This window comes from Puma concolor, chromosome A1 (genome assembly GCF_028749965.1).
Source record: "Puma concolor isolate L17-30 chromosome A1, mPumCon1.1.hap2, whole genome shotgun sequence".
Classification (NCBI taxonomy): Eukaryota; Metazoa; Chordata; class Mammalia; order Carnivora; family Felidae; genus Puma; species Puma concolor.
Genome location: NC_141667.1, coordinates 21,497,017 through 21,510,245, shown reverse-complemented (window position 1 = coordinate 21,510,245; position 13,229 = coordinate 21,497,017). Strand labels below are relative to the sequence as shown.

The following is a 13,229-nucleotide window of genomic DNA, read 5'->3' as shown; positions in this document are numbered from 1 at the left end:
ATACCTTCCCAAGCACCACTTAGATTAGTGTTTGAAGAACTGGGGACTCCAGCCTTGCCAAGTTGACACATGAAATTGACCATCATAGTCTACCTCTTCTCACACTGGCACCTCATCTCCTTGATCCATAATTAATATCTAAACAAGCATACCAACAACATATGGGATACAAACTACCCCACATACAACTAAACACATGCTCTTTCCTCAGAGAAGGATGCGAAGTCTTTGGCTGATGGATCACTGCACTGGTGGTGGGGAGGGGTGGTGGTTAGGTGGTGAACCAAACCTTAAGCTGAAGAGTATGTATCGTTAGCAGTTCTGCATAAATTAGATTGCTGAAGTTTGTCATGGACTTTAATCCCAGGACATGGTAAGAGATCCCTAAGGACTCTTCTGTATTCCAGGCATAACTTTCTTCATCTCCACTTTATGGTAATGACACAATTTCCCTTCGATAATCAATGAAAAAAAATCATCCCATTTAGTACAATAACTTTTTTTTAATTTTTAAAAGAATTTTTGTATTGATTTTTGAGACAGAGAGAGACACAGCATGAGCAGGGGAGGGGCAGAGAGAGGGAGACACAGAATCCAAAGCAGGCTCCAGGCTCTGAGCTGTCAGCACAGAGCCTGACGCGGGGCTCGAACTCACGGACTGTGAGATCATGACCTGAGCTAAAGTTGGACACTTAACTGACTGAGCCACCCTGGCGCCACCCCCCCTTTTTTTTTTTTAAAGAACAGGCTGGGTCTGTGTGGTTGTAAGTCTGAACTTATTTTTTAATGTTCATTTATTTTTTGACAGAGAGAGCGTAGGAGGGGGAGGGGCTGAGAGAAAGAGGGACAGAGGATCTCAAGGGGGCCTCTGTGTTGAGAGCAGGGAGACCTATGCAGGGTTTGAACTCATGAACTGCGAGATCATAACCTGGGCTGAAGTCGGACATGCAACCAACAAAGCCACCCAGGTGCCCCCAATGACATTTTTTATTGACTGTTGAGTTAGAGGCATGAGAAATCCAATTGGCTGAGTGATAGTTAAATTTCAATTTAAGTGGAATCATTATTGTCTCTCATGTAAGAAGCATTTCTCCCTCTGACACTTCTAGACCGACAGAGCCTAACGGAGGAATGACAAGTAAATATTTTGCCAGTGGATCATAAGGGCTTCTTCCATTTCCACATACTGATTCCTGGACCTGCAATTCTTGGCAATGGGAATAACACTATATCCCGGAGACTGATGTGGAGCATAGACAGCTTCCTGGAAATCACTTCCCAGTCCTACAAGGCACTGCCACCCAGCTGGTGCTGTGACTGTCTTCAAAGGGCCATTCTATTCTTCTATCTAGTCAAGTGCTTCAGGATCATGGGAAACATAATAAGACAGATAAATTCCATGAGCATAAGCCCACTGTCATACTTCATTTATTGCAAAATGACTTATTTGATCAGGAGAAATGCTATGTGGGATACCATGAAGGCAGATTAGGCACTGTATAAATCTACAAGTGTATGTTTTTGCATTCAGGGAAGGAAAATACATATCCAGAGTAACTATTCCAGGAACTACAAAGGGGTACCCCTGCTATGATAAAAACACTCCAATGTAAGTAATCAACCAGCAGGCAGCTGGTTGACCACCAGCTGGGAACGAGGGTCATACTGGGAATGAAGGTCACATTGTAGTCTTAGTGTTGTTCTTTGCTGCTGGTACATTAGTCATTCAGCAGTGGCTAGAGCACGGTTGGACTTGTTCAGAATGAGTCATCCTACACACTTGCTTGTTAAAACCCTCCCTTGCTAGGGTCACACTTTGGTGACAATTCACATGGCACACACTTATCTTCACATTGATTTCTATTCATAAAGAACTATCCAAATACACCCTCCCCAGAGCTTCTTGATACCAATCTCCCACGGATGTGTCTTCCCAGTCCCTGGCCATCCAGCCAAACCACTGGTCACAACCCATACAGACCAATCTTCCGACTACTTATCCTTCCAGGCTAAATGAACAGCCAGGTTTACCATTTGAGGTTTTGCTTACTGAGAGGATTTTATCTCTGTCCTTCAGAGCTATCCTGGAAAGGAGCCATGGTGCTCCAGTTGTCTACTTTGGGTGGTGCCTATATGTTTTGCAGAAGCACTTATAAGCCAGGCTAAAGCTTTCCCTTTCTCAGTCCACTAGTTATAATGGAATCCCCATGAGTTCACAGATAAAGATTAGGAGAGAGAAAGTAATGTAGGACTGAGGGCCATAAAAATTTGTGTCCCTATCTTATTCTTAAGCTGACCATGAAAGCAAGAGGCTGATCTCATATCACTTTTATTTGATAATGGAGTACTGCTGGGAACACTCAACATTATGGTTGAGTCAAATGACACCCAATTGATAATGAGCAGCTAAAGTTTGGTGAGTAATGGCCCATGGGTAAGCCTTCAGCCCTTACTAAGTTCCAGTAGCAAGCCCAAACTGTTTTTCAAAAGGAGAGTAGTTACCCATATAGGTTAGTAGAGTAGCAAGCCCAAGCTGTTTCTCAAAAAGAGAAACACTCTTAGCGCTCCTAAGAGTCAGCACAGTGATTCACCTACAGGGACCTTCCAAGGGTTCCGAACAGTATGACTATCTCTCATTGGTAGTTTAAATAGCACTGGATCTGGTGGATCATGAGGTTCAAGTGGGAAAGTATCTTACACAACATTCTAGACCTGTTGTGAAGCCTTCTCTTGTTTGGAGTCCTACTTAAAAATAGAAGTTTGGGGGCTTCTTGGACCAAATTAACACCAAAATGAGAAATATGTTGCCTCTAAAACTCAAATAATCCCACTGGACATTGTACCTTGTTTTGTCTAGAAGCAGACAGATGTGACAATTTATCTTTTACCTTAGAAAGTATATTCATACCACTGGAGCATTAGAAATTCCCCTGAGGTATAAGGCTCTTCTGTTTTTAGATTATCTAACCTCTGACATGCAAATTTCCTATCGGTATGTCTAGTATAGTTGTTATTCTTGCACCTGAGGTATAATCAGCATAAGTTCATCAATGTAATGAATCAATATGATATCCTATGGAAGGGAAAGATGATCAAGTTCTCTGAAGACTAAATTATGCCATGAAGCCATGGAGTTGATATACCCGTGAGGTAGTACAGTGAAGGAGGATTACTGGCCATGCCAAGTGAAAGAAATGAACAAACAATGGTAACACTGACAAAAACATTTGACTGATTATAGATGCATACCAGGTACCAAGGTATCTGCTGATGTGATAAAGCGATAAAACTTCATCTGAAATAGCAGTTGCAATTGGAGTCACCAACCAATTAATTTTAGGAGTATGGTCATTGTCCACATCTACTTTCTTCACAAGCCAAACAGGCAACTGAATGGCATACGGAGGGAGTCCCAACCCCGGCATCTTCTAAGTCCTCAGTGGTGCCTCTAACCTCTGCAATCACTCCAGGAATGTCACCTTGCCTTTGGTTTAATATTTCTGTCAGTTGAGGTGTTGTCGTGGCTCCTATTTGGTCTTTTGTAATATAAAAGTCCTCACTCCACAGGTCAGGGTACCAACGTGGATATTTTGATAGTTGCTGAATATGTTTTTCTCCCCAATTATACATTTTAGAACTGGAAAAATAAAGACAGAATGGGTTCAGAGTTCCACCGGGCCCACTGTGAGACAGACTTAAGTTAAAATTCCATTGATCACCTAACTTCCAAAAATCATTACAGGGACTCATGGGCTCCAACAGATGTTTTGATTTCTAGGAATTATTACCAGTTCACAGCCAATGTCTAGCAATCTCAGAGGATTATGATTATTTCTCTCTCCCTATTGCACAGTCACACTAACTTTGTATAGTGCCTACGGAAAAGTCAGAGATACATGAGCAGTACTAATTGAGAGTTTAGCAGGGTTCTTGTTCAAGGGGACCCAGACTCTTTTTCCTTCAAAGGGTTCTATATCTTGTAAATTGCCTCCAGTTTGAGAACTAATGTAAGAGCCATGACTCTGTTTAGGCAATTAAAATAAGAATTCTGCTCATTCAATCCTGAACTCCTTTGCTTACACAGATCAAATAAATATTTGACAGACTGTCCTATTTCTCTTCTGGGGATATTATGATTAACTAGTCAATGCATTGCCTCAGTTGTCCATTATGGTAAACCCACCTTCCTTGTCTTTGGTGATTAAATGTCACCAGTTTGTCCTTTTGCTCCAGGATCCAATTACATCCAGTGAATTTAGGGATTCTAGTTCAAGGGTAGCAATTCTTACTGTAACTTCTGACCTACAAAGAAGAGTGAAACCCCAGAGCTCCTCAAGTATGGTGGGGCTTCTCTCACAGTGTGGTGAAAGGTATGTCCTCTGGATCTCACTGGGGTAGATGAAAAATTCTTATAAGGTAATTACACTCTAATAATCCAACCTCCCTAAGCTTTCCTATTTTTCTCTATAGGCTAGGAAATTTCTGGTATTTCAATATATTTATTTTGGGTCCATGTTTCAGGAAACCACGCAAACGGCTTACAGCCTTTTCTGAATCTTCAAGCTAAAACATTGAGTCTGGAATCTGTTTAGTGGGCACAAATCAGTAAGTTCATCTTGACCCAAGTTTATATTCCTTCTACTATGATCCGAAACCCTTTTGATCATTTTCCATACATATTCCTCAGATTTCTTTTAGGATAAATTAGGGGAAAATATGTAATTCTGTTGGTGTACTGAAGAATTCTCTGTGGGTCAAGCTTTGTTTTTTACCCTTTGTGGCCATATGGGGCATGTTATTGGTCTAGAAACAAGAAAGGTAATGGAGGTAGGACCTAAAGAGGATTAGCAGTTCCATGCATGGCAACTAATTCAGTGGAGACCACTTATTTAGGAAAAGAAGTGCTAAACTTCATAGTCAGCTATTTCTTTTTTTTAAGTGTTTATTTATTTTTGAGAGACAGAGAGCACAAGTGGGCGAACGGCAGAGAAAGGGAGAGACACAGAATCTGAAGCAGACTCCAGGCTCTGAGCGGTCAGTGCAGAGTCCCACGCAGTGCTGGAACCCACGAACTGTGAGATTGTGACCTGAGCTGAAGTTGGACCCTTGACCGACTGACCACCCAGATGCCCCTAGAAGAGTTAATTCTACAGGCAAAGAAGAGTTGGTAGAATCTAAGTGTCAAAGTCCCTAGATTTATCAACATCTATCTATATGTTCCCATTCCAATTTTCAGGATGCCATTTTTACACCCCCCACCCATACATGTCATAGCTTTAACAGAAATTTTACTAATTTGGAACTCAATTTGAGTTGTGATTTAACCACTCACAAAAAATGACTTTCAGAAAGTTTGGCCCTGAGTCTCCAGGGCATAGACTTTATTTGGGAGCAGATATAGAAGACTTAAGATCATTTATGTGGAACTTAAACTGGTAATCTGAAGCTGTGAGATTGTCCCATCCTTTCCTCATTATTTTTACAGCTCAGTTATGAGCAACTAGCAAATCCCATAAGCTTTTAGTTTGAATGTTCTATTTAGTGAACAGAATCTCAACAACTATATGGATATGTTTAAAGAATATACAATGAGGGATACTGGGTGACTAAGTTGGTTAAGCACCCATGTCTTGACCATGAGATCAAGACCTATGTCAGGCTTAGTGCTGACAGTATGGAGCCTACTGGGATTCTCTTTCTCCCTTTTTCTCTCTGCCCCTTTCCCTCACTCATGCGCACAGCAGCACACAGTCTCTCAGAATAAATAAATAGATAAACATTAAAAAAATAATATATGATGTATTTTTCTCATGGATATTGCCATATCATGTTGTGAAACACCAGTGCTCTCTTCACTCTTGAAAATAAAGTCTTTAGTGGCTTTGTATGTAATCTGACTAGAGAACAAATTTTAGAAGACACAGAACCAATCCAAAAGTCACATTGTTAAAATTCTTTTCTCTAGAACCACTTTTGGTAACAAAGTCAGTAACAGAGAATGTTCAGAGAAAGAGAACTAGCGGAAGATATATATTAAGGGAATCCTATAAATACCTGGTTAACACAATTGTGTGTCCTAGCTATACAAGTATGAAGTCCCTAGGGCAAGGCATATAGAAAGGCTAGCTAGAATTCTTAGGTTTGAACTAAAGCTGCTATCAAGAGGCAGAAGTTATGTCCCTTCAAAGAAGTCTCAGCTCTGCTAACAAGGCCTTTCAACTGATTGAATCAGGTCCACATTATCAAGGATTAAGTTTCCTTTAAAGTCAGCTAATATGATTTAGTCACATCTACAAACTACCTTAACACATTATAATACCAAACACATATTTGTGTTTGATTGAAAAACTGGAAACTATAGTTTAGTTATACTGACACAAAAGGTGACCAAAACTATTACATTTTAGTATTTCTATCTAGAAAATGTAATAAATATTAAACATAAACTAGAGAAGAGAATTTATCTACTTGGCATACTTACCTCTTTCTTTTATATTTGAAACATTCTTTGGGTACTTACAACTTTAAGAGTTAGAATACACTACTGTATCAGACCTGTCTTGTGTATCACCTGAAATTCTCTTAGCCCACATTTGATCTTAACTATGCTATGGTAACTAATCTTGCAGATAGACATTGGCAGAACCTTGCTTCAATGCCATCATGTGATTTTAGATTTCTATGCCACACCTTCTGTAACACTGTGGAATCTGAATTTATAGCAACACACTGGGTTCTTGAACATTTAAAATTCCAACTTTATAAGGAAATTGTGCTCCATACTAGGACCCCTGACCAATGAGGAAAATGAACCAATAGAGATATGCTTCCCTCTATCTATAATGTTAATACTTTTTAGGTATTCTCATACAACTCCCCAAATGATCTCAGCAGAATCATGCCCCAGTTAACTAAAGAAGAAATGAGGTCAATAGCTTTTTTGTTTATTTTATTTCTCTATTTTCTTACTCTTCCCCAGCTTACTTGTTTTCTTCCTCAGATAATTTTTTGCATTAAAATATATGCACTCAAGTTCTATGTCAAGCTCTGTGTTGTTGGAGAAATCAAAACTAATGCACCTGGTACCAAGGGTGGCCCTAGAAAGACCTTCAGAATGGTATTTTAGAATAGGACTTCTCTCTCTCTCTCTCTCTCTCTCTCTCTCTCTCTCTCTCTCTTAAAGTGACGATAAGGACTCAATTGTTGCTAGTATGTACAGTGATAAAACCTTTGGACTATAGGCGAATTATTGATATTTTCTCCTGAGGGACAACATGGAACATGGATGTATATGGGAGCAGTGGCATCTGAATGGAATCTAGCTGTTATTAGGCTAGGAGAAATAATGAAACTACAGCTCAAGTGCAGCACATGGTGATTTCATACATACAGCTGATGGTTATTTCCCACACTGAACTGCATAATTGAGATAGAAATAGCAGCAGGCAAAACACTCACACTGGTTCTGTGACCTGTGGAGTTTTGGCCATTATTTTAGAAAGAGCCAAGTCTGAAAATACCTGCTCCACACCACTTGTAACTAAAACACAGAATTCTTAATAATACTGAGTCAAGAAAATCCATAAAATAAGTAAGAAAAAAAGACAATAATAGATTTCAAAACATGTACCTGAACCTAAAAGCTCAGATGGAAGTTGATAGTTAAATCTCTATATAAGAAAAGTGATGTCAGAAGTTATATGATTTATTCTTCACATCGAGACTTTATGGGAAAGCCAAATCAAACTAACACAAAATGTATTAGGAACAAAATAATAAAAGGCAACACAAAATTAATGGACTGGTATCATTACAATGGAGAAAATCAACAAAGGAAAATGTTTTTTTAATAACATCCCGGGAAAGATTAATAAAGAAATGAGAAAATACAAATCATATAGTCACATAGCAGGATAAAATGCTATATTCTAGAGAACAGAGATGCATTAAAAAATAACTTGGTATGTAAGGAGAGCTTTACCCTAATACATATAAAATTGGATCAAATAAAAAACAAATTCCTCAATAGCATAACTAAATAAGACTGAAGATTATAGATTTAGTCTGATTCACACTAATTAATCTATTGTTAAAGATCATCCCAACCCCAAAACAACCTGCACAAATTTATAGCTTCATTGGCAAAACATGTGAAACATTTAATGAATAACAAATTTACATTAATTCTTAATAGGAATAGAGAAAACATTTCCTGATCTTTCACAAGGCCAGGGTAACCAACCTCAGTACAAAACCCTAATGAGGACAATACAAGAAGGGAATGTTATTTCCTGAACATAGATGCACACATGTAAAACATATATGAAAATCAAATCCAATAATATATAAAAAGATAAATCAAAGCCAAATTATTTTCATACCAAACATATCTATGTAAAACAATATTAAAACTCAATCAATGTAACAGTGATAGAAACAGAAAAATCTTAAGTCAACATATCATCCAGATACATTAATAGTAAGGATGGTGAAGAACCAACGACAACAAATTTTAAAAGGAGCCACAGTAAAGCTACTCATACAAAAGAAACCCAAATATCTGACTGCTCAGTGGAAACAATGGTGGTCAAAAGGCAGGGTCACGGTGAGTAAAGAACCAAACAAGAATCTTAAAAATGATGAAACTATCTTTCTTTTTTTTTTTTTTTTTTTTTTTTTTTTTAAATTTTTTTTTTTTCAACGTTTATTTATCTTTGGGACAGAGAGAGACAGAGCATGAACGGGGGAGGGGCAGAGAGAGAGGGAGACACAGAATCGGAAACAGGCTCCAGGCTCTGAGCCATCAGCCCAGAGCCTGACGCGGGGCTCGAACTCCCGGACCGCGAGATCGTGACCTGGCTGAAGTCGGACGCCCAACCGACTGCGCCACCCAGGCGCCCCTGAAACTATCTTTCAAACATTGAAAGCAACGGGATTCTAGTTTCAACACTGACATGAAAAAGCTTGGAAGTCTTCAATACCATCCTTACCACAAGAAAGATTTCCAAACTAAGAATCAATAAATTTTCTTGGATCCATCAGAGAAAAGAGATCACAGACCAAACTGATACTTTGAAATCTGGAGAGACTGGCAAATTCACAACATCACAGAGAAAGCTTACCTGCAGTCGAAGTTCCTGGGGTCATAAGCTGGTAGAAACATATAAAAGGTAATTTTGACAAATTGCTGGAGAATGTGTGTGAAACACAGTGAGTGTGAATCTCCTAGAGTTTTTGGTCTTAGGAGAACCCCATTATTTTTGTGGGGTTTACCTCTAAGAACCCCACTAGTTCCTCAAAAATAAAGATATATTAAAAAGAAACCTCACCTCATATCTCTGGCAGGAAGAGAGGAAAGTAACCATTCTGAAGTATGCTGAGAGTGTTCTCTTTAGCAAATGCCTTCTTCCAGTGAAAAAGACATTTCACTTGGTGGAAGGGCATTTCCTTGACTCCAGCTCCTTCTAGCCTTCCTTTTTAACCTGTGGGAACAGAGAGAATAAGGAAACACTTTTAAAGGTTGCAGTCCAGAAACAGAGGCTCACTTAGATGCTGAAACCAAATCATTTTTCTCTCCAACTCTTTACCCCTGCATCCAAGTCTCAAGTATGCGAACAGAGGATTACAGCCGAAAGAGCCACAAAGCTCAACCTTTTTTTAAGAGGAAGGCACACACACACACACACACACACACACACACACACACACACACACACACACACACGTATATATAGTACACCTGAAACTAATGTTTACTGTATGTTAACTAACTGGAATTTAAATAAAAATTAAAAAAAAAATAAATACTCTTTAAATAGGGGGCGGGGGAAGGTGGGCTTAGGGAAAACAAGAGACACCTGAGAAGACAAAAAACAAGAACACCTGAGAATCATGAGGCCTCTTCCATGTAATGCTACAGTAAATCTTAAAAACTGCCCAATGTTAACCCTATGACATAAAATCTCACATGAAAGACTTATTTACTTCAGTTCCTATTATGCAATGTTATAAGTTGAATTGTATAGCTAAAAAGATATGTTGAATTTCTAACTGTGGTACTTAGTATGACCTCCTTTGTAAATAGGGTCTTTGTGGGTATAATTACGTTAATCTGAGGTCATACTAGATTACGGTGGGTCAATCCTAATCCAACGCTTGGTATCTTTACAAGAAGAGGAAAAGTTGAACACAGACACACTTGGAGATAATGCCACGTGACAGTGGAGGAAGACACTGGAGAGATGCATCTACAAACCAAAAAATGCCAATGGTTTCTAGTAACAATAAGAAGCTAGAAAAATGCATGGAAGAATAACAACCTTCATAGAGAGAATGGGACCTTCCAACAACTTTATTTTGGACTTCCAGGTTACTAAACTATGAAAGAATAAACAAATTTCTGTTTAACATCACTCAGATTGTGGTGTTTTGTTAATGGCAGACCTAGAATATTAATAAAGATCTTGGTAATGAGAGTGAGGTGCTGCTGTAAGAAATACTTAAAAAATTTGAAGTAATTTAGAACCAGGTAATGAGTCTCAAAGTGTTTTGAGGTTCATGATAGAAACTTATTCTAAAGTTTGTATGGTAAGGCAAAAGACACTGAACAGTCACCATGACAATGACAAAAAAAACCAACAAATTTGGAGGACTGACACTATCTAATATCAAGATTTACTGCAAAACAACAATAACGAAGATGCTGTGGTATTGGCAAAAACAAAACAAAACAAAACAAAACAAAACAAAACACCAGCTATATGAATGGAAAATAACCATTTTCTAGAGCACCTACAAATAAATTCATACAGATACAGTCTACCAGTTTTTGGCCAAGGCACAAAGACAATTCAATGGAAAAAAACAGTATATTCATCAAACTGTTAGGAAAAAAAACTGGACATGCAAATGCAAAACAGTTAATCTTGACAAGGAATTCACAAATCTCACAAAAATTAACTCAAAATGGATCACAGACCTAAATGCAAAATGCAAAATTGACCAAACTTCTGGAACAAAACATAGGAGAAAACCTAATTGCTCTTAGGTTTCCCAGTGAGTTTTGATCATCATGATTTATTTAAAATAAAAAAAAAACCTGGACTTTAGTAATTTAAAATCTTTCACTCTGTGAAAAACACTATCAACAGAATGAAAAGCAAACCACACATAGGAGAAAATTTGAAAAAAAGATATCTGATAAGTGATTTGTATCCAAAACATGTAAGGACTTTTAAACTCGCCGCGAAAAGAATAAAAGTCTAATTAAAAAAAAAAAAATGGGCAAAAGATCCGAACAAAGAACATATACAAACAAAACAGTATTCAAAGTAATTTATTAGTAGGGAATTGCAAAATAAAACAATGAGATGTTGTTGTATATCTATTAGAATATCTGCAATACTAAAAAGAAAACTCAGTAAATCTGACACCACCAAATGCTGGCAAAGATATCAAATGGCATGAACACTGTGAGAATGCAAAACTGCAGAATCTTTAGCCATTTTAGAAGACAACTCGGCAGTTTCTTATGAAAATAGTCTTACGATGCAATCGGCAATTATGCTTCTAGGTATTTACCCAAGTGAATTGCAAATTTATTTCTACAAAAACAATGCACATAAATGTTTCCAGCAGATTCATTCAAAGCAAATAAGATGTCCTTCAACATATAATGGATAAATAAAAATACAGCATATCCATACAGCAGGATATTTTTAATGGTAAGAGGAAATGAGCTATCAACTCATGGAAAGACTTGGAAAAATCTTCTAAGTAAAATAAGCCAGTTTTAAAAGGCTACATACTGTATGTTTCCAATTAAATGTCATTTGGAAAAGGCGAAATTAGTGCAAGAGTAAAAAGTTCAGTGGCTGCCAGTGGTTTGAGCGTTAAAAAGGAAGGTCTCAACAGAAAGCACAGGGGATTTTGATGGTGGTAAACTATTATTATTATTTAATGGTGCCTACATGGCATTACGGATACGTCAAACACAGCATAAAGAATGAAACTTAATGGACAAGAATTTTCTAAAAAAATAATTTAGGAACTTGAAAGATATGAGGAAAAATAGACTTTAACCAGTGAATCTACCTGTATGACAAATGTCTGAAAAAGAAAAAGGTGCTGATATAACTAATTTTGGAAATGAATGGAGTTTTGAGGACTAAAGACAAAAGAAACTACCCATCAATATGGCATTCTGGTTGCTTCCCATGGAGTAGGGGCTAATATTTCTGATACTACTACACATGTATGCTGATAACTGAATAATCAGGAGCTCAGTTTCTCTCTGTTATGCTGGGAATTTACAGATAAGCAAGGAGAGATGCTAGAATGATCCAGGTGGTGGATGATGATTTAGAGTTGCAGACAGTGGTATAAACTCATGTTTAGCAGTGCCAGAGTAGGAAAACCTTAACTGTAATTAATGAATTGCTAAAGATTCAGGGTGGACAAGTCTGAGAGTTAAGAACTCCAGAAGGATCCAGTCATAGGTGGTCACACAATTTCCTGAGATTAATTTCCAAAGGCTCAACCATATTCCCAGGGAAAATATCGGCGAAATGTCGCCTCTTGATTACTAAGGATTTTGAAGTATATCAGAGTACTCTGTTCTTACACAAGCCTGCTTTCAGGAGAAACTAGTTAACCAGAACTCTAACCTGGGGTATTATCAGAGCCTAATTTACCTTGGAGAAAGGAAATAATTGACACTAGTCACCTATGGTCTTCCACATCAAAGGGAACCACCTAACTTCAGCCCATGCTAGCCATCCTGTATATCTAAGGTGGAAGAAAAATTAAAAACACTTATGAAGTTCACAGTCCAGAGGCACAGGCTCACTGAAAAAGTGAGCCCTAATCACAGGACTACAGAATGCTTCCCCTCCCACCATGCCTCACTGCAAATTCCCAAAGGCTTACTTAAAGCAGTTCCTTTTACATGGTGCATCAGATCTGGTTATCAAGAAAAAAATACAAATATTACTAAAAGGCAAAAAATTCAACTTGAAGACACAGAGCAAGCAAACATGGCAGGATGTTAGGTCGGACAGGCTACTTAAAGCAGCTATGATTTATGTGCTAAGGGCTCTAAAAGGGACAGCACTGAAAGAACAGATGAACAATGTAAGCAGAGTGATGGAAATGCTAAAAATAAAAAAAAAGGCACAAAGACATGCTAGAGATCAAAAACATTATAACAGAAATAAAGAATGCCTTCGATA

The 13,229-nt window shown here is 38.0% G+C and overlaps 1 long non-coding RNA gene across 1 annotated transcript in view; it reads right to left on the bottom strand.

Annotated features, from left to right (window-relative positions):
- LOC147584046 (uncharacterized) overlaps positions 1 to 13,229 on the bottom strand; it is a 255,389-nt gene that overhangs the window by 56,979 nt on the left and 185,181 nt on the right. The window contains exon 3 of the long non-coding RNA XR_015255122.1: positions 9,330 to 9,482. This is a non-coding gene — a long non-coding RNA (uncharacterized LOC147584046). The remainder of the gene's footprint in view (positions 1 to 9,329; positions 9,483 to 13,229) is intronic.